This window comes from Porites lutea, chromosome 2 (assembly GCF_958299795.1).
Source record: "Porites lutea chromosome 2, jaPorLute2.1, whole genome shotgun sequence".
In the NCBI taxonomy this organism is placed as follows: domain Eukaryota; kingdom Metazoa; phylum Cnidaria; class Anthozoa; order Scleractinia; family Poritidae; genus Porites; species Porites lutea.
The window spans coordinates 22,514,684-22,542,311 of record NC_133202.1 but is presented as its reverse complement, the minus strand read 5'-3'; the positions used below and the strand labels follow the sequence as shown (position 1 = coordinate 22,542,311).

The window sequence follows — 27,628 nt, the reverse complement described above, 5'->3', positions numbered from 1 at the left end:
ATGCTAGGGAGAGGACGTATATATACGTCTTCGGTACCGGGAACCTGTCTTTTGCGTGAGTACTCTGGTGGTGGTGCTCAAGTGGACGGGAAGAACGAAAATCTGGATCTTAGCGGCGCTGGCGGAGGAGGTTCGTTCGCATCTAATAATAACTGGAGTTTGCTGTCTGGACATTGCCCCGTTGGAAACGGTTTTGTTATTACGTTCTTAAGTTAGTATCACTGAATTGACAATATTTTAAAAGGTTAGAGGCTAATACCACTCTTGGTATGCGGTGAACTCAGTCAGAACACTTGGATATTAGTGTAAGCTCAATTCTGGTTGACTGCCAACAAAGTACATGAATTGTTTTAGTAACTAACGTTGAAGTTGCACTACTAAAAACGTACAGATATTAAGGCGTTTAATTCCCCCCCCCCCCCCCCCTTTTCGCCTTTTTTTGAGTTCTTGAGAAGGTTGAAATACATTTTGTTTAAAAAACCTGGTAACCTTTGAGCGTAAAATTTTAACTTAATGTCATGTAACCATAATAAGGATTGTACTAATGAGAACAAATTTACATAGGACTGGCTTAAAGGTTGGTTAAGCTCCAGAAGTTGCACAAACCGGCCGCTCGTGTTATTACAGGTGCTTGCTACTCAAACAATCGCGATCTGTTTTCGTTGTTTTCCGCCCTTTTTCTTTTAAGATAGATATTTAAAAATATCTAGGCACTGAAGATTTCACTCAATCAACAAAAAATGACACAGGGTACTTGGTTCAATAACTTTTTTGTGAATTTCGAATGCTTTTAATGTACAAAAAGTTAGGGGGGGATGTTTCAAATTTTGGAAAACTAGAAAATTGGGTTGGGGGGTTGCTAAAGACTAAAATATAAAGTGAATAGATAATAGCGGAGCTCCTCGCGCGCGCGAAGCGCGCGCGTGGGCGGAGCCCCATAGCTAAGGAAATCTACCCATCCCAGAAAATTTGGTAATCACGTGACCGACCGACCGACCGACCGACCGACCGACCGTCCGTCCGCACCACAGGCATACCAATGTTTACTCTCACACTTTCTATTGTAGCCACTTTTTCTCAGGAGAAAGCTGATTGCAGATCAATGTTGTCATCAATTGACAGCTGTCAAAACAGGGTATCCGCTGACCACTATCACCTGACCGTATCGCGGGCTCAGGTGTCGACCCATTTAAATGATCGCAGGCTCACGTTTATTTTTGTTTTAAATTCACAACAAATATGTTGTGTTTATGTCAGTATCGCCCCGCACTATTGCGATTTTGATTTCAAACTGACCTCAGACGCAAAAATTCAGCCAGTTTTTTTAAAATACAGGCGGGGAAGACCTTTTCTTATCATGGTCACGTGTTGGTCACGCTCCACGTCCAATTTTTATGCTCTGATTGGTTAAAATTTGACAGGTGAGTTCATGCGTTAAATTTATGCAGCATCTTGAAAATTGTTTACTTTGACAGCTGAAGCTGACAGGGTTTTGAGTTAACTTGTGATGTTTTTAACTGTCTTTTTCCACTGGATGTACAAAATGAAATACAGCTGCTATCAAGAGTGTTCTCTTATTCATGGCTGGTTTGTTTATTGGGTTTTTGGTTGAAAAATGCGTCGCTTGTCAAAGCCGATAATCCGATTTCGGATTGCATCGTTTTTGTTTTTCACCTTGCTGGATGCGTACGAGAATTATAAAGGCTCAAGCGATCCTTGCCTTACTTGATAGCTTTCAGGAGCTGCATCTCGAAATATGGTAAGCCTGAGTAATTATTGTATTTAAATGTAATTTCATGAAGTCCAGCGGCGCAGTTTATGAAGCTAGTTTATGCACGTTTGTATTAAGATTTGACTGAGACACTGATCTGACCTCGTATGAGGTTTGATATAAGCTTAACCTTACAGAACTTTAAAAAGCCTTTAGTCGATATTAATTCACCGTAAATAGAAAGAAAAAACTTTCCGAAGAATATTTAGTTATAATTTTGGCTGTAGAAAGAAAGCTTTGAACAATTTTCTTGTCGTGAGTTCATCTTTGAAAACAGCCAACACCGCGAAACCGGCGGCTTAAAACATAAACTTTAAGCTTACTAGTAAAGACTTGAAGATTCTTAGACACACTGAAATACTCATTTGTTTTCGTGAATGAAAATTGTTGTCTCTGTAAATGTTCTATCGAATTATTTTTCTTTATTGATATCTGGTAGTCTCAAAAGTGTAATTTTCATCGCTTTGCCGTTTGTTTTCAGCCGTTCATAAACATCGCTTGCAGGAGTGCTCAAAATGCCAAGCGTATCAAACGCTTTTTAAGATTACACATCGTTATAAAACCGATAATCAAAAATAGACTCGATGAATTCTTTATCACGTTGAAGCGTAACTCTTTTGAAATTTCTTCGCAAATTTGGCGCTTGTCAAAAGTTAGAACCGGCTGGCCGTATAGGTGATTTTGGAAATTTTTTGAACGGTTTCGCTAATTAAAAGTCCACGCGTGCTTCGATGGTCCTGAATTTTGAATGAATGCAATTTGTCTTGCAAAATTGTGAAATACTGCATTTTGTACAAGGTCTGTATAGTAAAAACAGCGCCTCATAGTACTCTTTCTCCTCAGATGTGGTGTATAAAAAAAAAAATAAAAGATTGGTTTGGACGCACTCAGATTTATTGGCAAGAATTTGTAAACTTGTCGAACGCAAAAAATTCGGTCTGATTTGTTTTCCAAGAATTTGTTTTCCACGACTTATCTACTGTGATCAAGAGCCATCAATGCTCTTAAATGTGACCGAAGACTATTTTTTGGGTGTACATATAAGGCTGTATCAACTCGATACAAAATTTGTTTTACTCCAAAATCACTTAGCTTTTCCCTCAAAAGTCACAGGAATGTGCCCTTAAGTTAACTGATTTGTGGAATACAAAATTATTGTTTGATTTAAGTTATAAATTTATCAGTGGGAGCTTCGCTTTTAGCTGTGGCTAAATATATATATTAGACAAATGCTAGATAGTCCACCAGCCACAAGAAGGCCACTTATCCCATTGTAACAGACTGGTTTATGTGTATACCTTTTCTACCCTAATTTATTTCCCTCCGGCAGGTCAACATCATCCCCCCCCCCCCCCACCCAAAAGCAACTGTAATCCCCCTTAACACAAATCTGTATCTTCAACCAACTGATCAGTTTCCTGAAAAATGATACCCTATTCTAGCCCCCAATGTTCTGATTTATATACACTATCCTAGAGTAAACTGCTTGAAAACCATACCCTTCACAGCGGCACATACCTATATAGCCAATATATGGCAGTACCTCCCCCCCCCCCCCCCCAGATCTGTACCAGATTAAATGAACTACAAAATGCAAGAACAATCTATTTTAAAGAAATCAATAGCATTAGGTTAGCTCTTTATGGTGTTAATCTCTAGAATTCTGTCTGCTCCAGTTTAAAAGAAGAGACGTACGATACAGTTCCTTATTATACAAATTAAAGTTACTCGTTCATTGCAAATTATCCGACTGATTTGGTTAATTTCTATCACGCCCACACGGTCGATTCATTACCCTCAGGTGGTGTGATTGCGATGCATGTGGATTCAAAATTTTCAAGATGGCGGCGAAGGTCGAGAATTTTCGCAGGTTATATGCTTTATTTTTCAATAGATACAATTCTTTCCTTAGATCGTTTTTCTCGATTTCATGAGCTAATATTTGTTTAGATTTTTTGTGTGAAGAAAAACAAATCAATATTCTTCATTTCAATCTAAAACGTGGAGCCCGAAGATTCCTCCTGTAAGAGCATGAAATTTGAACCCGGTTTTTAAGAAGCTATAATTTCCATTATATTGCCCGTCGGAAGTATGAGATAGTTGTTAAGAGCCAATGTCTGTAATTTTCGAGAATCGGTTGACAGTCGTGAATTTTTGAATTTCTTCATATTTTGCCCACATAATCTCTATAGTACACTTATTTCAAAAATCGCATTAAAACTTGTAACGGCTTTTTATTTTTTCCTGAATCGGGCAAAGTTTGCAAAACGCCAAATCGGCGCTCTTTCGAGTATGAAATTAGCGAAATTAAGCATTTTCTTCGTGCTTGTACATAAAAACGGGATGACATCTCTAAATAAAATCAAGTCACAAGGAAAACACAGACTTGTACTTTATAATTCTGCAATTATCTTTAGATAAGCTGTTTAAATGTGACTGTGTTGGCCGCAAGAAGAAACACGATTTCGGCTCTTTTCAAAAATGGCAAATTTGACCTAACTTCACCATCGAGAAAAACAACTGATACATGGAATTTCAACATGAAACAAACACTATTTTAAAGCATATTCTTTTCTGTTTCTTGTGTTAAAAAAATTTTGGCGGCATTACAAAAGTGCGTCGCTGAGACACCGAAACGTGCAGCGTAGTTTCGCACGTTGGAACGCTGAAAACAAGCTAGCCGCGAATGTAGGCACAAAAATGTTTTTGCTAACTTAGCTTCTTTTACAAGGGGCACATTACGGGAAGCTCTAAAAATCTTTTGAAAAACGCTTTTCAATTTGATGGTTATAAAAAAGGACTAAGTAGATTAACAAAGCATTTAATTGCACGCAAGTAGCTGAAAAAGACAACGCTGTTAAGTTCTCATGGAGTGTAAATATTAACTTCGAGTTTCTGCACCTAAAATAAAGCCGCTAGAAACGGCGTGCTAGCTCTAAATAGGATTCGAGATCTCTAATAATTACTTACCACAGTCGTTTCAACCGCAAGTGGTCGCAGTTTACTGAAATCTTCCGTCGTTTAGCCTCAGACTAAACGCCGTGATGCGTGATGAAAGCCCGTGTGTAATTTGAGTCTGGTCACGCAACTGCACAGACAAGGATAAATCATCGCACGAGTGTACAATTAACACTGTTTTTTTTTTTAGTTTTATATTTTATATTCCCAAAACATGTGGAACTAAACTTGATTTTAGGATGTCACCAGCCGAAACTCAAATAGAGAAAGAAAACAAATAGAGTAAGCCGAGTCTGCAAAACTTTTCACACTAGTTTTTTTTATTTGCACTTAGCCTTCTGCGCCTTTGCTTGTAATAAACTAATCTTAACCCTGCGTAGCGTATAGACTTCTTTATCGATCACCTCAGTATGAATTGAGGGATTTAGGTACACACGTACGCCATATGCAACATGAGGGTAGAGCAGGGAAATGGAAACGAGTAAAACTGTTTAAAGAAAATTGGCTAATGCTCCGCAAAAGAACATTCCTGAAAAACCACAAATCGAAAATGGACAATGGACACATTTGATGAGCGAAATACAAGTATTTAACATGTTTAAATTACTGAAAGTAGTATTGCTTTGCTCCTCTGCAGCAAGGGCATCTTCTGGCGAGACCTCAACCTGCTGTTGACGAATTGTACTGATCCCTCGCCCCCCGAACAGAGGCCCTTAAAGGCCAGTCTACACAGTATGGGGTAGACCAGAATGTACGTACTGCTAGCTCCCGCCTGAAAAAAGGTGTAGTCACCTGGCTCTATCCGGCACTTGTTCGCAGGCTAGAAAATAAACCAATTCACCGACAAATTCTTTTTCATAACGTCAAAATCCGTCGCGAAAATGAAAAAAATGCTTTAAAGCGCCTCAGCCATTTTACTTACTATCTTTTAACCAAATACGTTGCGGAGAAAAGAGATAAAAGGCTGAAAACAGCCTTTCATTTCGATTTAAAATTTCAGATGGAGAATGCCCTTTTCCTAGGTCTGCACCTGCAGTGACTTGTGTGCTAAAACTCCTTCGTGGTGGTATCTCTCAGGCAAAAACGACCGCCTAGCGGCGAGGAGCGAGGAGAGAAGTCCGTGGCCATTTTCGAAAAGAAAAAGAAGTGTAAAGGCAGCACCTTCGTCGCTAAGAAAACGTCTGCGTATATAATATTCTTCAGGCCGCACAGAGTCATCAATTAATGTGCCTTTACGGACCCCTTTTGAATGAGCAGCCAGCATGGCCAGTAGGCTGTTCTGAAACGGTACAACATGCATCGTTCTCCGCCACCCGGAACCAAACATTTAGCGGTGGTGAGGAAAAACTTTTGATTTTATGCGCCAATTTTGTGCATCAAACAAAGTCTGTTAGCTCTAAATGTAGTGATAAAGACATGAAGTTTTGTATGTGTAGAGAACCCAATGCCAACCAACCCACCCATCTCCGCCTCCTTTCCTAAAGTAGACTTTTCATGACGTTAACATAATCACCTGAGACCTCTTGTAAAGTTCACTAAAATGACAGCAAGCACCTTCGTATCCTGTTCACAGACACTCTACTTTTTCATTTGAGATCGTCGATCTATTTTCTCTTTGGAGATCGTCGATTTTACGTATGAAAATAAAAGCCGCGGGGGGATTTATTGACCAGTAGAGCAAGGGGCTCTCTCTCGCGCGCTCGCTTCGCTCGCGTGCTCGTCTATTTCCGAAACGAAAGAGGAGTATAAAAGCTACACATTCGTCGCTCAGAAAACGTCTGCGTATATCATTTTCAGTTCAGGCCATACGCAGTCATCAATCAATGTGCCCTTATGGACCCCTCTATGAGCAGCCAGTAGGTTGATCTAGGACGGTACCACGTGATTTGTTGCACCGCTACCCGGAAACAAACATTTAGAGGTGGTGAGGAAAACTCTTATTTTCATGCGCCAATTTTGTGGATCAAACAAAGATCACCTAACGTAAATGCAGAAAACCTTACTTTTATCATCAGCAACCTGGTAGGGTCGATGTTTGGTTATTGCCCTACATACTCACGTGACTAACAAGTCGGGAGCATACCAAGTGACTCACTACATCTTTTCTATGATCCCAATACGTTCAGCATTACTCGGGCCACAGGCGTCACAAACCAAGTTTGAATATGTGCGAGATGCTATACGAACATACAACAAAGACTTGCACCCTAAAACACTTATACCAGGAATTTCTTTTTCGGCGCGTTAGGGAAAGTTCATTTAATATGACAAGGGGGGGGGGATGAAGATATTGAAACTCGAAGCTTGAAATTTTAGCAGCCCCCCTCGCTAGCGGTTCAATTTTTTAGGGGCCCCCTCCTTGGTAGTCGAAAAAATTTCAGAGCCCCCCCCCCCCTCCTCCTTCAATTCCTTTGCTCCCCTGAAAAAAGATCGCTAGACTGTATTAAATATATTTACCGTTATTGTCTTCAATGGTTTATACTATGACAAACTTGAGATACAGTTGTGATACAATTTTCTAAAGCATTTTTGGGATGAACAAGAGTGTAATAATTACTGAGACTACATTTGTTATATCTGTAAGCCACGTGATATAGCTGAGTTGCACAGGTCATTAAATTGTTGAGTTGAAAACCATCCGATCTGTATGATGATGTCATGTGTTGGTTTTGAAGTATACAAATTTTCGGAGCCCCCCCTCCTAGCGCAACAATTTTTTCAGAGCCCCCCCTTCGGGTGTCTAAAAATTTTCGGAGCCCCCCCTCAATATCTTCACCCCCCCCCCCCCTTGTCATATTAAATTAACTTTCCCTTACGCGTCACGCACTTCCAGAATGTCATCTTCCCTCGTGTTGACAGATTGAAAACATATACAAACTTAACTTCGATTCTGCGGTGATGCAGAATTTAGTTAGCGGTACTGTGACCCCGTCTAGCATTTAAATTCAGGTAAGTAAATAACTTTTCTGATATTAAGGTTTCAATACGATTAAAACTATAGCAAGCGAGGATTTCGACAATATTCCCCTCTATTAACTGTGATTTGAACTGCGTATTCGTCTCTTCATTATGGTTTATCGCAAAAATCAGTTGAAAGGAATCATGTTAAACCGAACAGAAACGCCGAAATATAATCTGAAACCGTTACAACTCTGACGAGGGTTTAAATGTCGAAGTAACTTAGGTTTGCGAAGGATTAATATTCCAAGCGTTGAAACTTGCTTGTTGCACGCGCTTTCCTGGTGTCAAAATACCCTTCAGGTTTTGGTCTCTCGACGGTGTGCATTTGGAATGCCGCCAGAAATATTTTAACACAAACAGCAGCAAAGGATATGCTTCAATACAGTTCTTGTTTCATACTGAAATTCTATGTACCAACTGGGTTTTTACGATGGTGAAGTTAGGTCAAATTTGCCATTTTTGAAAAGTGCCGAAACCGTGATTCTTCTTGCGGCCGGTACAGTCACATTTAAACGGTTTATTTAAAGTTAACTGCTGAATTGTAGAGTAAAAATGTGTGTCTGTGTTGTGACTTGATTTCACGTAGAGATATTATTCCGTTTTTATGTACGAGCGCGAAGAAAATGCTCAATGTTCGCTAATTTCATACTCGAAAGAGCGCCGATTTAGAGTTTTTCAAACTTTGCCTGATTCCTGAAAAAATAAAAAGCTATTACAAGTTTTAACGTGATTTTTGAAATTAGTGTACTATAGAGATTATTTGAGCAAAATATGAAGAAATTCAAAAATTCACGACTGTCAACCGATTCTCGAAAATTACAGACATTGGCTCTTAAGTGTTTCCACAAACCTTGTTATACGCTAATTTTTTATGGCTCTTCAACGCGCCCCACGTTTTGTGATAATTTTTTCCGAATTGAAACCGGCATGTTTTCATGGGAAAATGTAGCCTCGCGAAGACTAATGTGACATGTTACTGGGACTGTGTTACTGTTGTAATCACAAGCTGATCACATAATAGCGGGGCAGCCGCGACTGGTTCCTCCAAACAATAGCATTAGGTGAGCCTAAAATGTTCGAAATTGGTATATAAATAGGCTGATGAGTACTCTGATGTAGGAATGTCTGTTTTTGTAATAGGACTAAAAAAAAGCATAATAAAATTGCAGCCATACATGTGATTCCCTTTATGCAGGTATAAAATCAGTAGGATAAGAATTACAGGTATTACCGGTAAATTAAATGATAAATTTGATTATACAGTTAAGCCCTGTGCATTTGGAAACCAGCCATCCTTTATGAAAAATGGTTTTTGGGAGAATTGCAAGAATAGTGCAGTGTAGAAAAACAGTTTCATAACATTCACCAAGCTTGCACTTTACTTTTATTCAGAGAAATATGCACATCACTCTTGAGAAAAGAAAATCACAATCTACTTCCAAGATTGGTGTGTGTTGTTGTGTGGATGTTACTGACTTTGTCAGTTTCTTGCCTAGTCCCTGTTTTATTCAGTGGTGATTAGCCTCTGTAGAAGGCATTCAAAAGGAAAGGGAAAGGGGTTTTGGGCACAAGAGAAATGGGAAGAGTGCACGAGGAAGGAGGGAGTGATTTCAACATTAACCTGGTTGATGTTTATAATGCAAAAACAATTAGTCTCCTGTATGGCAGGCATTTCCCTCCCTCCCTCCCTCACATTCCTCTTGCACCAAGACCCACTTTCCCTTTTCTTTGAAATGCCTGCCACACAGGCTAAGTGATGTCATTCAATCTGTTTACCCCTTTACACTGTTTAATATATATCAAGCAATTTGCATATTTTGGTGGCTTTAGTTAAAATATAAATTGCTAGATCATTGAATGTACTATTGATATTGGAAAAACAAGGCTGAAAAAATGGTGACAGGGAAAGGAAATATAAAAAGTGGAACAATGGGACAGTAAAATCATGAGACTAAGAACCTAAATTAACTAAGTAAGCCTAAACAGATTCTTATATAAATAGTAGTTAGCACAAGTCTAGGCTATTTAGGTTTTTAAATGGGTTCATATTTTCTGAAGAAAAAATGTAGCTAAGAGTATTTGTGTTTCACCTTATTCCTCATATAAAGTTTGCATACCAAATTAGAAGTTATGTGAGACTGGACATAAAAAGAGGAATGTATTTAAATTTAAACATTGGCATTTACATTGCAGTTGGAGTGATAAGACAGCTTTGTCTCCAAAGAAGATTCTAAATGTTGATTTATCTCTGCTCAAGTGTACAGAATTTTTTCAAAGATTTTAAAAATAAGAACCTGTTTCAAATTTTAGACTAAACAGGTTTTTATATAGAAAGGGCTCATTTGGCATATTTTAGCCTAACAGGTTCTTAAAATTCAGGTTCTAAGTCAGGGGGTTTTACTGTACTACTAGGATCCACCTCTGCAATAACTGGTAACCCAAAAGCCCTCTTTACGGACAACCGCTTCATACAGACACCTGATCAGGGCTGTGCTCTAGCAGAGCCCTGAGGCCCCAGGCACCTAACTTTTGCTTTTGAGTGACTAGAAAATCTCAGACTTTTCATACAAATCATATGCTGGGCAGCCTACATTTTACAGGTTCAGAGAACTGGGCTCCTTTCAATGTTCCTTGGAGCACAGCCGTGCTCATCATTTCAGACAGCTTGCTTTGTTCCCTGGAAAAAAGCCCTTAAATTTTCTCTAAATTAAGATGGACAATTTCTACGGTCCCCTCAGTGTCTGTATAACAGAGTTGACTGTGAGTATGATGAGACCTATGACACCATATTTAAATTATAAAATTGGGGTGAGAAGAAAGGAAAGGGGTCTCAAGCTATGTTGCCCCAGCCCTGATTACAGGAGATTTGTAAACATGTATGAATTTCACATTTTGAAGAGTTTTTATAATCCAAAAAAATATGTGATAACATGTGTTTGTACATACTGACACAATCATTAAACAAATAGTGGCTGAAGCTTTTAAAATCTATTGACTGCATAAGGCTTTGTAATCGGCACAAATATGCCATTTTCAGCTTCAGTCCAGTTATAAGACATTCTATGACTCATACCAATAGAAAATATATGGGCAAATAAAGATGCTCAACATTATATTTCCTATAAAGAGGACACAAGTTCATTGTACACAAATACTCTCTACTTTATTTTCTTGTCTTCATGTGATGATAAATACAGATGTTAAGCAAAACGAAATGCAGACTTATTGCCAACAGAGAAACAAGTCCTTGAAAAGATGACCCCCTCAACTTCGATTCCCTTATTACAGCTAGCAAGTGAACATCTTGCAATGCAAAAACAAAACAAAACAAGCTCACTGTGTTTAAATACCGTGGCCGGGTATTCTGAAGAAGCTCCTAGTATTTTATGAGTATATAACAGCTATGCATATCAGTACCTCTTAGCACTAGTTGCACTGATTTCACGGTAAATTCAAAATTTTCGGCGAACCGCGGGTCTTACTCCAGTTCTTTTCATGATTGAAGCATTGAACAAAGCGTTTCTGTGCCGACTTTTTTCCCTCAGTTGCAAACAGGATGCAAGTGATTACGAACAAAATACATCATAATACACGTATCAACGGAATGAGACTGTTTTTTCCCTGAGAATTGGACAGACCTTCTCTTTCAAGAGCTTCCGGAAGAGATTCAAAGCAAAATCGTATATATCTACAGCGTAATTAACGAATATTCACTTCGCAGTCGAGATGTTCACTCAACGCCATCTTGACACAAATGATCAGATTTTGAATACCGCCCATGATGCTTAGCGATCGTAGTGCGCACACCAATTGCATTACCCTAGTACCTCGACGCCGACTTCGCGTCTTGTTATATATTACTATTCATCTCCCCTTCGGCAGATAGTTGCGTCTAATAATTATTATTCTCCATACTTTTTTTTCTATGGCTATATGTGGACCATGTATATTCAGTTATTTTTAAGTCTTCTTTAGGGACTAAGTTATAGTTTGACTACTTGCAAATTAGCCACTTTCTCCTCTATATATACGTCTAACTTTGTCAGCTAACAAATATGTGAGATTGTGCACAATAACTAAAAATATTAAGGATGAGGTCATGTACCGAAGCCTAATACATTTCCCCAATTCTGATTGGCTAAAAGCACACGCATAATTCACCAAAACTAGCCACTGATGACCAAATTTGGAAGCATTTTGCGATTAATGAACCAATGACGTCAAAAGTGCAGCTTCCTTGCAGGTCAATGTACCGTTGACCGAGAAGACCTTGGGACGAGGTTGAGTTGTTTTGGTTGTGGAAACAAAAATGTCGGATATTTCACTCGTTTTAAGGGTACGAACTAGGCGAAATAATAGCTAAAAACATGGCAAGAACGGCAAGAAGACAACTCGAAGGGTGACAATTGCTATTGGTGAATATTTGTGGAGCTGAACAACCCTAAACGTGCACTATCGAAGATGAACTTAACATCGATGGAGGTAAGCATGTTTTAGCTATGTTTTAAAACTAGGAATTATTTGGAATGAATAATAAAACAGTTATTGAATGCGGCTTTTGTAGGATATGAAGAATTACGCAGATCTCGGAGGGTGTTATCCAAGTCGGCCTTCGGCCTCGGTGGATAACACCTTCCTCTATCTGCTTAATTCTTCATATCCTACTGAGCCTCATTCATTAATTGCTAATTAACTGTGTCCTGTTTCGCTTAGCTTCCGTGATCTCTTTTCCTTATGTAGACTTGACGTGTAAAACTAATTATATTATTGGTTAAATTTATTTTGATATTATTCGCACTGTTCGAAGCAAAATTTTCATCGGAACGGTTTTCGAAAAAGAGCCACAATTTCCATAGTACAATTCCATTACTCCTTCCAGGGGAAGCCGTCAGCCAAAACGACACTACTGCAAGCTGATTGCAAGAGTCCTCTCTCCAAGGTGGAGGAGGGGAAGAGGTTGAATGTATTAAGCGAGTCATTCATTAGAGGCAGCAGACTACTTTTTACTTGCCGACAGATCACAGACATTCGTCTTCAGGAGGAGAATTTCCACACTGCTCCATGCTTATTTTTTAATTCGTATTATCCTTGGATCAATTTTTAAATAAAAAGCTTAATCTGATCATTGCAGCTTAATTTAAAAAATGAATCAAATGTTCAAATAAACCACAACCTTAATGGCATTTCAGGTATTATTCACTGAGTTCTCTGGGAATTAGCTCTCTTAACAAAACGCTGAACAAATGAATTCGAAAATTTTAAGCAAGGTGAGCTTTTTCCTCTCTTAGTCAGTTGTACCCATTGTAAAATTACTTTCTTTTGTCCTCATTTCGCAGGTTTCCTGATTGCGAAAGAGTTCCGTTAAGGTCCAGCGCCCACGTTGTTTTAAGCCCTTAGTCCAACGTCGTATGAAAGTAAGTAGTTTTCTGTTGTAAGCGCTGTGTCCGACGATTATTCTCTAGTTTAACACGCTGACTTAAAACGATATAGCAAAATTAACTTTCACGTTCTTTTATGATCTTGCGCGATCAAGGCCATGCATGCTAGCTGGTTTTCGGGGCATAAATAAAAAACGAATAAAGTTTTATGGACCGGTGCTTCATCATTACTGTTGTATTTTATTATTCATGTTCTTTTGTAAGAAAAGATTCAATGGTGGGTAACAGCACAAATGAACAGCCCCGAAGCACGTCTTCAACAACTCACGTCAATTAGGTGATCGCGTTGGTCGTTGCATGAGCGTTGACGTGAAGTAACGAGCCTTATCTCCTTCATTCTTCCTAATTATCAATAGCGCTTTCCACTATTACTAAAAATAGGTTTTGTCACCTTAGACCCCCTGCGTGACTCAGACAAACTTGGCATTCTACTCCAAGACTTTGTATGGGAAACATGCGTTTCCGACATGAAAATTGTTCATAAAACTCGCCGTGAGGGTTTTTAAAATGTTTTTTGAGATTAATTCCAATATATAAAAAGGCGCTACTGTTATAGGGAGCAAAACCTGGTCAAAGTAACTCAAATAAATGGTTAAAATAAGAAAATAAAGCGACTCGATCAAAGTAGGCTACAGAAATCGGATCCCTGACTCTGTGTCTTAGGCAGAAAGCACCGCTATTCACTGAAACATGACATAACATTATTTGCTGTGTTATACTCCAAAACCGAAATTACTAAAGAGAATATCGAGTTTGGATGTCCTTCTCGCAAGCCTGTGACAGAATATGTAAGGTGAAAATTAAAGCACACCAACATTACCACAAACCGGAAATTTTTGTAAGTTTGTTCTGTTGATGTTTCTCGGTAGACCCTATGAATCCGGGAGGAATACTTTTAATTAGTACTTTATATCCTGTAGTACTAAGTAGCGTACCATAAGGGTGGGTTTAACGATTGACAACATACTTGACCTTTCAATCTGACGACTTCGCTTTAAGCAATTACATGTACAAGTACAGCAAACGCAACAATCCGAACAAGGGTTTTCATTACAACCCGCTTCCATTTCCAGCAAAATTTCGCATTGTGGAAATATCGCCATTGCGAATTTTCGCCAAGATAACAGCGAAATTTCGTTTGACTCAAAGAAAATTCGCGAGCGCTTTGACGAAATTTCGTGGCGAAATTTCGTCGAATTTTCGCGAGAACAAAGAACGAAAAACACCGAATTTCGTTTGCATTTCTTTTGCAAGGTACTGTAACAGATTGTTCATATTTGGGGTCTGCTTGACTCTTGTGACTCTTGCTTTCAATCAATATCAATAAATCAATAATTTATTTACCCACGTTAACGCCTAGGAGCACAAGTGCGCGTTCAAAATACGAACGTGCAAGACGAAAAATTTAAAGCTACATTTCAAGTTTTTAAATCCGTGGGCTCCAAACAAATACGAGTTCAATCAATTAATCTTGGGCTTCTGATGGAATATTCATTTTTCTTCTTTTGTGATGGCTAGCTCATCATGGCTGGATGATCAGGTTTTAAATAGTATTTACAAACGGTCGCCACAACATTATAGTGATGTAATGAGCAGTTGACTAACTCTTAAAAATCCACTGAAGCATTTGTTGTCACTTCGTAACCAAAAGAGCAGGTGGCTTAGTACGGATTTTTCTCAACACTGACACAAGTTTCCTAGAAAGCGTTTCCTTATCGAAGTGGAGAGGATAATCCATAAGGTTTTCTATATTGGTAAGCGGCAACAGTATCGTTCAAACAATGGCGAGGATTTATTTGATCCTCGTACAAGCATTTTTTTTATTTGGTAAGTCTGATCTATGGTCCTTTTGAATTTACCTCCTTTTTCGAAAAGCTTTTGAAAAACTTTGAAGGTGAACATTAGCTTAAAGTTATAGAAAAGGGAGCTCTGTAACTATTCTATAAAGCATCCACAGTGAGGCAGGAACCTCGCTGCACGCTGCAATGCAAAGCAATCTTATCAAATATTGAACTAAGAAACAGATAGAGCATAATGTCTTTACGCGTCCATGTCTCAGCCAATTGAAAGACTAGCTGAATGAATTAAACGTATCAAGCAAGGAACGAAGATGGACATATTTGCTTTAAATACACAATTCAGCAGTTTTTAGACATAAGGGGAACTAACCGCAACGGCTTCTATAAAACAATTTAGAACAATATTAAATGATTTCGGAAATATTAGAAACCACCTTTATAAATCGATAATTTCGTAGCCTTGGTGCAGTTAATAACACATTTGATTTGCTGTAGCCAATAGTGAAGAATCCGAAAAAGTAACAAGACAGCGAATTAATACAAATTATTTCGTCTGGATTTCCTTACGATGCAAACTCTTAAAACGAGAAATATTTCATGATTATATTGCTATAAATTTAATTTGAAAGCTCGCGTATTTTACTGTAACAGGACATCATAACATTTATCTAGATTGAATTTAGTCATCCTCATTTTTCACATAACACCGTTCGATTGATTTTGTTCATTGCCTCCATGTACAAAGTTGCCAAAGCAACACGATGATAAACAAATATTTACCTTAGTTTTTGTTGGTTTCTAATGAAAATGATGAACAATCTTTCTCAAACTCATTAATAATTCATTAAGAAAATACAAAGGAAATTAATGTTTAATGAGTGTTTGGAAATCGGATGAAACACTGCTTAGTATTTGCATCCTTAATTTCTCCTTCAAAAATGATTTTGTTTGAGAAGAAATATCAAACATTCGACACATTGTTTTATCACCAGATGAAACACCTCGAAGTTCGTCAAAAATACTCCGCTGCGCGTCGTATTTTCAACTCTCTTCTCGGTGTTTCATCTGGTGATGAAACACTGCATCTCATGTTTGATATATTACGTGAAGTTTCGATGCTCTCCACAGAGGGAAAAAGCATCTCGACTTTACGGCATCAGGAGTTCATGCCCTCCACGAAAGTAGTATTTAAAAAAAAAAACATCTTAGGAGCGACTGTCTGTAAATATCGACCAAAATCGACTTTTTGTGGCACAAGTTCAAAATTCGAATTTCGCTCATTTTTGGCTCATCGATAACCCTTAATGAGTAATGAAACATGCTGTAGTTAGTTTTCCCAAATAACGTATTCTTTTGTTAAAATTCGAGAAAATGCATTTTGCCCGCTCAGAGCTCAAAATCGACTTCCGGTAAAGCGAAATTTTACACAAATTCCATTGACTCGTACGTCAAACCACAACAGTTTGGCAGTCTTTGAAGAACACGAATAGTTTTAATGACCCTTTCTGCATTCTATTCAACGCTGATCACATGCCAAATTCCAGCATACAATCTATATTACATCTTTCAATACACTTATCTTATTTAGAAGAGTCATTTTGTTTGGATACAATATATAAGTGTAGAATTGCCCAAAAGTCGGCTTTTTGAGCGACGTCGGCAAGACGTCGACGACCAGAGCCCAACGAAAACAAACTTTAAACAAGTGCAGTGGTGTGTTTTGTTAATTTAAGCATCCGTCAAAAGGCATAAATACATTAAATTTAAGACGGGAATAACCAATATTAACTAATCAGAACACTTTTTTTTTTTCTTGCGAGTTTTCTCTTTCAAGTAATTATGTATAAGTATACATGTACGTTTCGATGTATTACTATCACACTTATAAAGGTACATCGTAACGAACGTTTCAGAAAACATTTTAACTCGTTTCGATCGACGATGAAACATCATCATCAAAAAAAAATCACCAAAAACTTTCCTCTACAGCAAAACGGAAAATATATATATATATATATAAAAAGTGGCGTTTTACTAATGCTAAAGCAGAAATAGTTGCAGCGTGATCATGAGCTTTTAAAAATGGCAAATGCTCCTAAAAGGACATCTATAGATCCCTTGCATCGCCATTGGAAAAAAATCTCTCTGGCCCACTATGAACTATGAAACTAGGCGTAGTGGATAGTGGATAGTGGATAGTGGATAGTGGATAGTGGCGCGAAATGGGGAGCGGAGGTAACCTCCCACGCAAACGTTCTTAGGGGTTCGTCACGCGTTCCTACCCTACGTGATTGCGTGACGAACCCGTAAGAACGTCTGCGTGGGAGGCTAGAACGGAGGAAAACAAACGTGGAAGAGAGTAAGAGGGAGAGAGTAGGAGGACCTTTCGCCTTCTCTCCCTAACCCCGCCCCTTCGCCTTTTTTTCTAGCCCACTTTTCTTTACGTTTTCCCAACTACCTGTAGGCCTGTTACAGGTTAACTACGCCCTTCATTTACAAATTTTTATGGTATATACCGTATTTATTCGATGAACCGCCCTGGGTGCTTATTAAATTTTTGGACCTTAAGAGTGGGCGTTTTATTCGAGGTGGGTGCTTATTCGAGGCTGGGCGCTTATTAACTTTTCTGCCTTTAGGATGGGCGCTTATTCGAGGTGGGCGCTAATTCGAGGTGGGGCGCTTATTCCAATAAATACGGTATTCAACTTGAGCGTCGAGCACTTTTGGCGCTTTGTTATTGATCAGCAGGAACGGATTTGGTAGTACTAACTTTTCAACTGCTTTTAGACTGCGAATTTTTTTTCTTTCCAGTCTCACTCACCTCCCCTCCCCCCCTCCCCCGCCTCGCCCCCTCTGCTCCAGACAAGAGGGAACGACCATTTTGTTTTGGTCCAGACCATTCCTTCGACTATTCCACGTTCTTGGCTTACGCAAAAAGTACGCGCTGCTTTGTGGTCTGAAAGACTTTGCACTGATTGACGTTTTAGTGTCATGGAAACTCTAGCTGTAATACTGAACTGCAGATGACAGGTTAAAAGATTGAAAGTTCCTTTCAACAGCGTTTTGAAAGAGAAAATCGTCTTTTCCGCATAAAAAAAAAAACAATAAAAATAGGGAAACAAAATAGAGTATAATGCTAAACCTAAGAAGAACCCTGTAACGAACGAATGGGAACAAAAAAGGAAACTGACTTGAGGGCTTTCCTCATCCTCCGTAACCTTAGTCCATCAAACTTAGACGCCCAAGCAGGCCTCCAAAACCTTACCTTTGCCTTTGTGACAAACAGAATAAGACTGAAAGCCTTAGTCTGCTTTACGTAAGTACCGTGTAGATCTCCAGAAGAATTGTTTGCAGCCGGCCCTCAAAACCCCAAGAGACTTCGCCTGCCGCTGGTCAATATATAGGAAGGCTATTCCAAAGAACTGCTCCAGAAAAACTATTTTTCTTAACATTTGTCGGGGGTAGAAGAATAGCGAGTTTTCCGTTGGTGTCTCTTAATAAGTAATTAGAGATATTGTAACGATCTGCCCTTGTTACGATCTACTATGCACTTAACAAGGCCCCTGAAGGTACTTAAGATATATGACGTACAGTCTGCGATACACTCGCCTCTCACCGCTCTTTGACGAAATGTCCCCAGCGGCAGATAGCGATGAGAGGAGGCTGTATCGCAGGCTTTTGGACACAAGGCTTTTCTACTTTTTACATGGGTAAACCGGTCGCTTCACTGTTTGGGCAAATGGTGAGGAGAATTCAGGACTGATTAATTTTGATTCCGTTCGGTAATCGCGTTTACCATTTTCCTGAGTCAGTTTCGTTTAATGAAAAACGGCCGCGAAAGCCTAAAACTAATATTCAAAAAAGGTTTGAATACATGAAATCCGTACCTCCGCCTGGAAGTTTCCAACCAGGAAAATAGGCGAATGCCTTTTCAGACGTTCCGTTTAATTTGTTTCAGGAATTTTCCACGGAAACGTCGAAAGCAACCCGAAACTGAGTTAATGGTAAGCCTGGCAAAGTACTAAAGTGTTAGTTTGTTTTAATGGGTCATGTATATAGTCATACAGTAGCTTCATGATTCATATACGTTGTCATACAAGTATATGCTCCTCTTTGGCATCCACGTAGCTTTTTTTCAGTTTTGAGAGCCCGCAAGGGTAAAAAATTCGAAAAGAACTATGCACCAATACCTATATAGTCTAAAATATTTTATTCTTTAAAACTGCTTCAAGGAAATTAGCTTTAATAAACCAAATGGCATTGATTGGCGACGATTTAATTCGTAAATATCTCTCAACGCAAAAACTCATTCAGTAGTCAGTTTTACTTTTTAGATTTCGTTCTGTTTATATACCAGCAGACTAATCTGATAACAATATTCAGTGCTTAAAAATATGTTTCTTTCTCAGTTTGTTCACACTTTCAATTTTTCTATTTAATTGACAGGCTTTTCAATCCATTCTCTAAGTTTCGCCGTTCTCGCTGTAAGGACACTGGTACCGTTGTTTAGGTAAGTGGGATATTCAACAAGCAAGTTGTAATTTAATGTTTTCTACTTCGAACAATTTTGCTCTTGATAATATTGAAAATTGGTAGAAATGTACTTGGATGTTCTAGTTTACAAGTATACCCGGATTTTTGAAATCCGGGTTAGCAAGAAAATCAACTCCTTCTACTACTTGACAAATTAAAAACAATGAAAAATCATTCAAAGGCCGATTAAAAACCTTTATCTGACGCTAGGCAGTAAGTTAGAGGTCCCTAATAGCATTTCACTGAGTCCGCATTTTAAAACATTTATTCAATGATCTTACTCCATGGAGTTTCAAATCGGTGTCATTTCAGTCTGGAAACTTCCTATTTGACTGAAATGCAGTCAAAAGGTGCCCGCTTAAGGCTTATATAACAGCTTAAGAGTGTGTCCATGAGAGAACCAGGCAGGGGGTGATAATGCTCAAATCACGGATTTCGCTCAAACTTGGCACAATTGATGGGTGTGGTGAGATATTAACCTCGACAAAAAATAAGGTCGCAATATTGAATTCCCTGGGATTTACAGGGACCCCCCCTAAAAACGACAAAATCTACTCATTTTTGCATAATTAATTAGCTAACTTTGGTTTGGCTGTTCAACAAGAAAAAAAGACAACTTCAAATCTAATCAACTTTATCATGTTCTATGTTTATCAGACTTAATGCTCAGTAATTTATTTTTACTCTCTAATTCCATCTCTTCCTATTATTTAGCCTAAAGTAAAGACATCTTCTCACCAAACCCTAAATTTAAGGTATTTTAGTGGCTAACATCTCCCATGAGCAACAACCTATGTACTTAATTCTCACATATTCTTTGAGAGACATCTTTAAGGTTATCAAATCAATCATAAAATATTTGGGCAATCTCATACTTTATCAATAATGACGTATTATGTACATCTGACTTGACTCTTATTTGTCATTTGACCAAATACGAAGAAACGTAACATTCGTTTTTTTAAACAAAAATAGCACAAAGTTGACGAGAAGTCACAAATCAGATGCGTCATTATCGATACTAATAGCGGAATTGTTAGAAAGTGTCACCTGAGGCATGTTTTCTGTGTTATTAATGTACGTTTGGATGGATATTTTATGGAACGCTTGAGTAAACACAAGGAGCAACAGAGTTAGTTCAAAACTTCGATCGGTCCAACTTGTAGGTGCAAAAAGACCTAACAAGGATAAAAGATAGTGAATAAATGTTACATACACGTCTCTCGGATGCTTTAGTTCAGATTTGCTGTTCCAGTTTCGTCTGGTCCTCTGTGGCGTTACTTTGTGACGAGGTAATGAAACCGAAACATCTTGAAACATTGCAAAATTAAAATTGTGGGCTTTTTACCGAACATTCGAAGTCTTTGAAATAAGTTGTAGTCAGAATGAACAAAATCATTCTCAAAGGACAAGAAAGATCACTGACAATCCGTCTATATCTACGGAAAACAACCACCTGCTCGAACACCCTCCATCTTTGACTTTGGACTCTGCCAAAACGATGGAATCTGTGACGCCGGACTACCGGACTCCGGAATGTGGAATACGCTATCTATTGTTTGTACGCGCCAATATCCTGTTATAACTGGTGTGTTGAAAACAGGTTGTGAAAGTTGTGTTACTTGAAATTTTGAGTTTATTCGGTGTTGATATAAATTCCCATGATAATAATCGTCCATAATAGCCCCTTTTGTAGTCAGACCGTGCCGTGCAATTTTTAGACAATTAATGACTTGCCATTGGGTATACTGACTTACTTACTTGTATTTTAATCCTCGTAGTCTTACAACTATACAGGTTGGTATCTGTATCTGGGTATATTATTGACTACAAAAATATAATAATAACCGTTTATAAAAGTGTTGAGGAAAACTTCTGAGGAATACAAAAGACCCAAAAGGAGGCACTAATACACTGCAAAAAAAGTCGACAAGACTTCTTTAGCTATTCAAGGAAGGTGTAAAAGTACAGTTTCTTGAACACAGACTAATACACTATATTCACTTCTCATTTAAGCTGTCATTTGCGGATTCATACAGTGGATTAAGTTCTCTTAACGGACACTCGTATATAGCGAATAGCTCTACTTACGACCGCCATCACATCCCGTTTCAACTTCAACACAAACTCTGGATTTTTACATTCCCGTGGGCGGCCGCGGACACTTAAAGGGTTTACCGGTGAATTAGATGTTAGCTTTGATTTGAAGCTCTCCTAAGCAGACACTCAAAAGAAAATCTTATCCGCCTCTGAATGTTGTTGTTGTTGTTTTTTTTCATATCATGTCCACAGTCATCGCTGTTTGTCACTGTTATGAATCATTCTTATATATCCGTTTCAGAGTTACCGTATGAGATTCATTCTTGTAAGCGGCCAGATCCAGTTAAGGACACCTTTTTCTCGTCCCGAGGGTGTCCTCTTACGAGAGCTTCCACTGTATTACAATTTGGGAAAGGTGCTAAACATATGGAAGCGGTTGTTTGAGAAAAATATCTAACTCAATGTGAAAGTGTGGTGTATTTTGAATTCTAATTGGGAACATTACTGCCACAGTTAGGCTTCATAAGACCCCCAAACGACAGTGGTAGATAAAAAATTCAGTGTTTATGACAGTCAAATCTGGTGCCAGCAGGGTAGGGCATTTGTACGCAATTTGGCTACTCCCTTGGGGAGAGGGGACTCCAGTATGAAAAAAAAAATGGTATTCTTGTCACAAGCCAATCTGGACGTGTCTCACGCTTTATTTGTCTCTTTGAACTGGTCTACACCAAGATCCGGCTTCACTTCGCTGCTATTTCACGTGGGACTAAAATAGAAAAATAGTTCTTTCCAAAACACGAAGACAAAGCGACTTCTATCTTCGAGTTTGAGAAGACATGGGATCATTTATAATCATGGTCTGAATAAAGTTGCCAATAGATTTGGAATTCTAAATTATTTATTAGCATACAATAACAATAAAATAATCTTAAAGAATGTCGGAAAGTCATATTTTCGACTGAATTTTGTTCACTGGACTCTCGCTCCTGGCTCCTGGCTCCTGGCTCCTGACTCGCGATACGATGTTTCCGTATGGTGGCAACCGCTGCTTAAAAATGTGGGCTCCAGTTAATGTCAAAGATGGCGGACGTTTGTAACATGTGAATTGAGCTACAACAGTGGCAGAAATAATTCTTTCACTGGGTTAAAAATCGGCTTTCTACTTTTCGTATTGTTTTCTCCTAAAACAACCTGATTTGGATTTTGGTGCGTAAACTGATGGCTGAGGAATTTTAGTCGTACAGCGAGTCACGGCACTGAAGTACGCTTAACTGGATATCGAAGGTGGCATGAAGAACAATTCAAAGCGTGCACAAACTAGCAGTTGAGACATCTAAGAGATACGTATATGGATTTTATTGACCGTTTATATTGTTTTTAGGGCGAAATTGTTAAAGTAAGTAAAACTGTGAATTAAATCTTTGTATGTTGTTTTTAGTTGAAAAGATCGCGTATATAGCTATCAAAAATCATCGTTAGAGTTTCTTGCACAACAATTTCAACGATTTTACCCTTATTAATGTTAAATCATTATCTGATGAGTTTTTTTGTTCGATTTCTCCTCGTTCAAAGGCAAACACACGAATATTGGGAGGGCCTGAATTTTGATGAAATATGCAAAAGTCGTTCAGTCACATGAACAGTTTATGTCAACACATGGAAGAAAGTGAATTGCCCAAACTTTTTATGATCTTTTTCTCAACTTAAGTGATGGCTTTAACTACTCATGCAAAAGTTGTAAAGATAAGCTGTTGCTCATCAAAGATATTTGGGAATAAAATACCCTAATTTTACGACTTACTCAAAACTTGGAAATGATGACCCAACCTAAGGGGGCTAAGAGGGAGGAAATCGAATCGGCGACTTTAAACAGTTTAACGTGCTTAAAGTCTTATGAACTCAGATTATCTCTCAGTGCATTTAAGTTCAGGGTAGCTTTTCTGTTTGTTGCACTGGCATTGTAAAGTTAGCTAATTAATTATGCATAAAACGGGCAAAATGGCGATTTTTACAGGGGGAGCCCAGATCTCCCAGGGAATTTAATATTTTGACCTGACATTCTGTCACATAAGTTAACTCCTGATACCTAACATTTGTGCCGAGTTTGAGCGAAATCGGTGATTTGAGCATTATCACCCCCTGCCCGGTTCTGCCTGGTCTTCTCATGGACACACTCTTAAATATCTAGCAAAACACTACTATTTTCTCGAACTGATGAATGACAGGATTTCTCATGGAATAGATTTTCCTGAGTCGGGATTTTTAAGGCACATTCACCTGAATTAAACACCTACTAAGCGTTTTTCTTTATGGCTGGTACAGAAACTTTTAGTACAACGTCTCAACCACGTAACCACAACCTGTGTTCTTTCTGTCAACACCATACGGAAATCACACAAAGTTAACATACACGTTCGCGGCACTGATAACTCTATCCACAATCACGCATAATCTTTTCACGTTTAACACAAGCCAAATATCATGAAATAAAATAACTACGAAAAACTCACTACGGGCTTTTGGCAGATAAACATCTCTAGACATTTCTTTTACACTCGTCTTATTCGAGCTCTCTCTTCTCAGACTCCTCACACGGTCGGCAGACCAGCAAAGACTCTGTTTTTACACCGACGAAAAAAGTCTTGGCGACTGAATAGATTTGACTGTTAGAACCTTTTTTCCAAGGCAAATTTTTGTTTTCACCCGGGAAAAGCGAGCTGCTTCATACCTTTCTGTTTCAGCGCGGATCAGGGTGATTGACTTGCCAAATGAAACGAGAATACGGGAAGATGTTGAACGATGCAGACCTCTCTGCGAATCGTATTTATCACATATATGTCCCATCTCACAGCTTTGCATTATACCCTCCGGGAAACTTTTCTCAGCTCTACTTATCTGTTGATGATACCAATTTATTTTATGCTGCCAAAAATCTCATATCGCTTGAATCTACAGTTAATGCAGAAATTTTTAGGGTTTATAATTGGCTAATCGCAAATAAATTATCACTAAATATAAAGAAATCGAACCCTGTTTGTCATTTTTAGACCAAGACAAAAAAAGTTAAATCACCACTAAAGTCAACTTGAAAGTATTTGACCATCATAACACTAATTGAACTCGTACATTTCTTTAGAATTCAGAAATTATTCAAGGTTTGCTTATTGATTAAATCTTCCTTGGAAATACCATATATCGCCCACATCGCTTCAAAAATGAGTAAAACAACTGGCATTATTGCCAGCCTTAGATACTTTGTACCCCTGAATACTTTTCACCTCATATACATATCTCTTATCCAGCCCTACTTATTGTATGGCATAGTCGCTTGGGGCCAAACTGCTAAAACTTACAAAAACAAAATTCTTATTCTTCAAAAACGCGCCCTCCGCCTCACGTTCTTTGGTGACTACAATTCTCATGCAGTACCTTATTTTGTCTCTTCTAGCTTTTTTCCTTTAGATCTACTTTGCTTTAAATCCGTTGCTGTTCTAATGCATGATATATCTAACAGCTTAACACCTACTAACATATCCAAGTTATTTGCTTCCCAATCTATTCATTCATATAATACAAGATCACCTTCAAGAGGTGATTATTATGTTGAACACTCAAAATTAGACAAACAAACTAAGTCTTTTTCAAGGTATGGTGTAAAAATCTGGAATGGTCTATTGCGTGAAATGCGTCATATGTCCAAAAATATACTCCAAATACTTTCAGAAAATGATTAAATTGATTTACCCGACTTAATAACAAAAATTTACTGAAAACTCGGCATGATTGTAAACTTAATTGAATTGAATTTATTTTTATCTATTTATTTAACATCTTTTATTCTTATTCTCTATCAACATACGTGTAACCACTGCTCGCCTCGACTAGCTAATCTGCTGACTGCGGACAGTGGATATTGCTTGCTGTAAAATTTGCAATAATTAATAAACATGCAGTTAAACAGTTGGAACAGTTGACCAACAACGAAATATACACTACTGCTAGACGCTGCGGCACCGAAACCAGCTTTACGCGAGCACTGATTTCAAGTAACATTACTGTCGCTTGTGTTAGAGAGAGAGATCTGGGTAGAGGCGGAAAAAGACCAAAGAGGGAGGGGGGGGGGGGTGGGGAGGTAGATAGAAAGCGAATTCGCGAAATTATATCTACAGCCACCACTTCTACACAAAACTGGTCTTAACTACGATCCAACCAAGAAAAGATACGACAGGAACAAAACAACACAGTAAACAAGCAAAGACAGAGGAGGTTAAGTTACAAAACGTTTGTTACCCCGGTGTTTATAAATCGGGGTAGAAGTAATTAATACAGTGAAAATCTATGTGATCTGGCATGGCAGTCGCAACTAGCATGGCAGCTTCTTTCAATACTTCAACATCAACTTGCGATCAGTGACTTCCTTAAAAACCCTCAGGTCAGCGGTTAACATTATTCAATTCCTTCTCAAACACTTTCAAACAACCACGGACGAAAACGCCGAGCAACCGGAAAAAATAAAACCATGCTAGGGAGAGGACGTATATATACGTCCTTGGCATTAAAAAGGGTTACTAGTGCCACTCCAACCAGAAACTCATTATTTTCTTATTTTCTCCATCTATATCACCATTCACAGCCACTGAATAAGTGAGTGTTTGTCTTTATTTCTGCCTCATAGACATTTACTATAACTTTACTTCTCTTGGAGCTACGGGGAGATTTGGACCAACCAGTAATGCACATGACCAAGGCACCTCAGTAAAATCAAGCCAAACTGTGTGGACCTTCAGGAGCGGACAACGGTTTTTATAACACCAGAGGTGGAAGAGGCGCTAGGGTAAAAGAAAGCGTTCAACTTCAAAATGGAACACAGCTGAGGGTCTTAGCAAGGCAGGAAGCAACTGGAAGGGGGGGGGGGGGGGGTGGTCGTGGTACGTTTGTTGTATTTGCTGCAGATGGCAAACTTTTAGCTGTGGCCGGGGGTGGGGGTGCAGTTGAAGTTGTAGATGGTGATCCTGGACAAGCAAGTGTAATAGGCAGCGTAAATGGTGGTTCGAAAGGAAAGGGAGGAAAGGTTTGTGTGTCAGATGCCGCCTTTCAATCTTTAGTTGGTGATGGAGGAGGTGGTGGCCTAATAACGAATGGACGCTGCTATGAAGATGGACAATGCAACAAACCATGTCCAGGGAACGACAGAGGTAAATCATTTTCCGCTGCTGGAGTGGGAGGTTATAACAAAAAGGCTGGATGTGGTGCTGGAGGGCTTGGTGGTGGTGGGAATTGTGGGGGAGGGGGTGGTGCTCAAGTGGTGGTGCTCAAGTGGACGGGAAGAGCGAAAATCTGGATCATAGCGGCGCTGGTAGAGGAGGTTCGTTTGCATCTAATAATAACTGGACTTTGCTGTCTGGAGATTGCCCCGTGGGAAACGGTTTTGTTACGTTTAAGTTAGTATCACTGAATTGACAATATGTTAAAAGATTATAGGCTAATACGCCTCTTGGTATGCGGTGAACTCAGTCACAATACTTGGATATTAGCGTAAGCCAAGAGAGGATAAAGGGGACAGAGAAGGCATCCCCCATACACACCCTATTCCATAGGTAATTCGTCTCGAGTTATTTTTAAAACCATAGATCCCAACGGGGATTAGACAACAGCCAATCACATAGCGCAAATGTGTTCCGCGTGGATGACCCACGCTCAGAGCCACGCGTCCTTCATGAATTGACGCAGAAAAAATGGTGGAAAACAACTAAAGAGAGATTTCTGATAAAGCTGTGTCAGCGAAACGGAAATTAAAAAAGAATCGCCCTTCCTCTCTTGTATAGAGCTAACAGTATAGCAGGGAAATCCTTAACACACTGAATATTCTCTCAGGATCATTTATAATTTGCAGTTTGAAGAGAGCAATTTCTGGTTTAATATTTATTCTTACTCTTTTATTATTCAACAAAAATAACACTTGGCGTTCTACTTGCTTTATTGCCCCCGCAGGGATTTCGCTCAGAGGCGAAATCCCGAGGAGGCACCCTAATAACTCGCGCGTATATTAAGGACAGTACTTACAGTTCAAATATACAGTCAGTATACTAGAAAAAATCTCGATTTGCTGGAACTGGGGCCGCGAGGAA

At 38.8% G+C, this 27,628-nt stretch overlaps 1 pseudogene; it reads left to right on the top strand.

Moving 5' to 3' along the window:
• On the top strand, window positions 1–26,960 carry LOC140925843 (uncharacterized; annotated as a pseudogene).
• The last annotated feature ends 668 nt before the right edge of the window (window positions 26,961–27,628 follow it).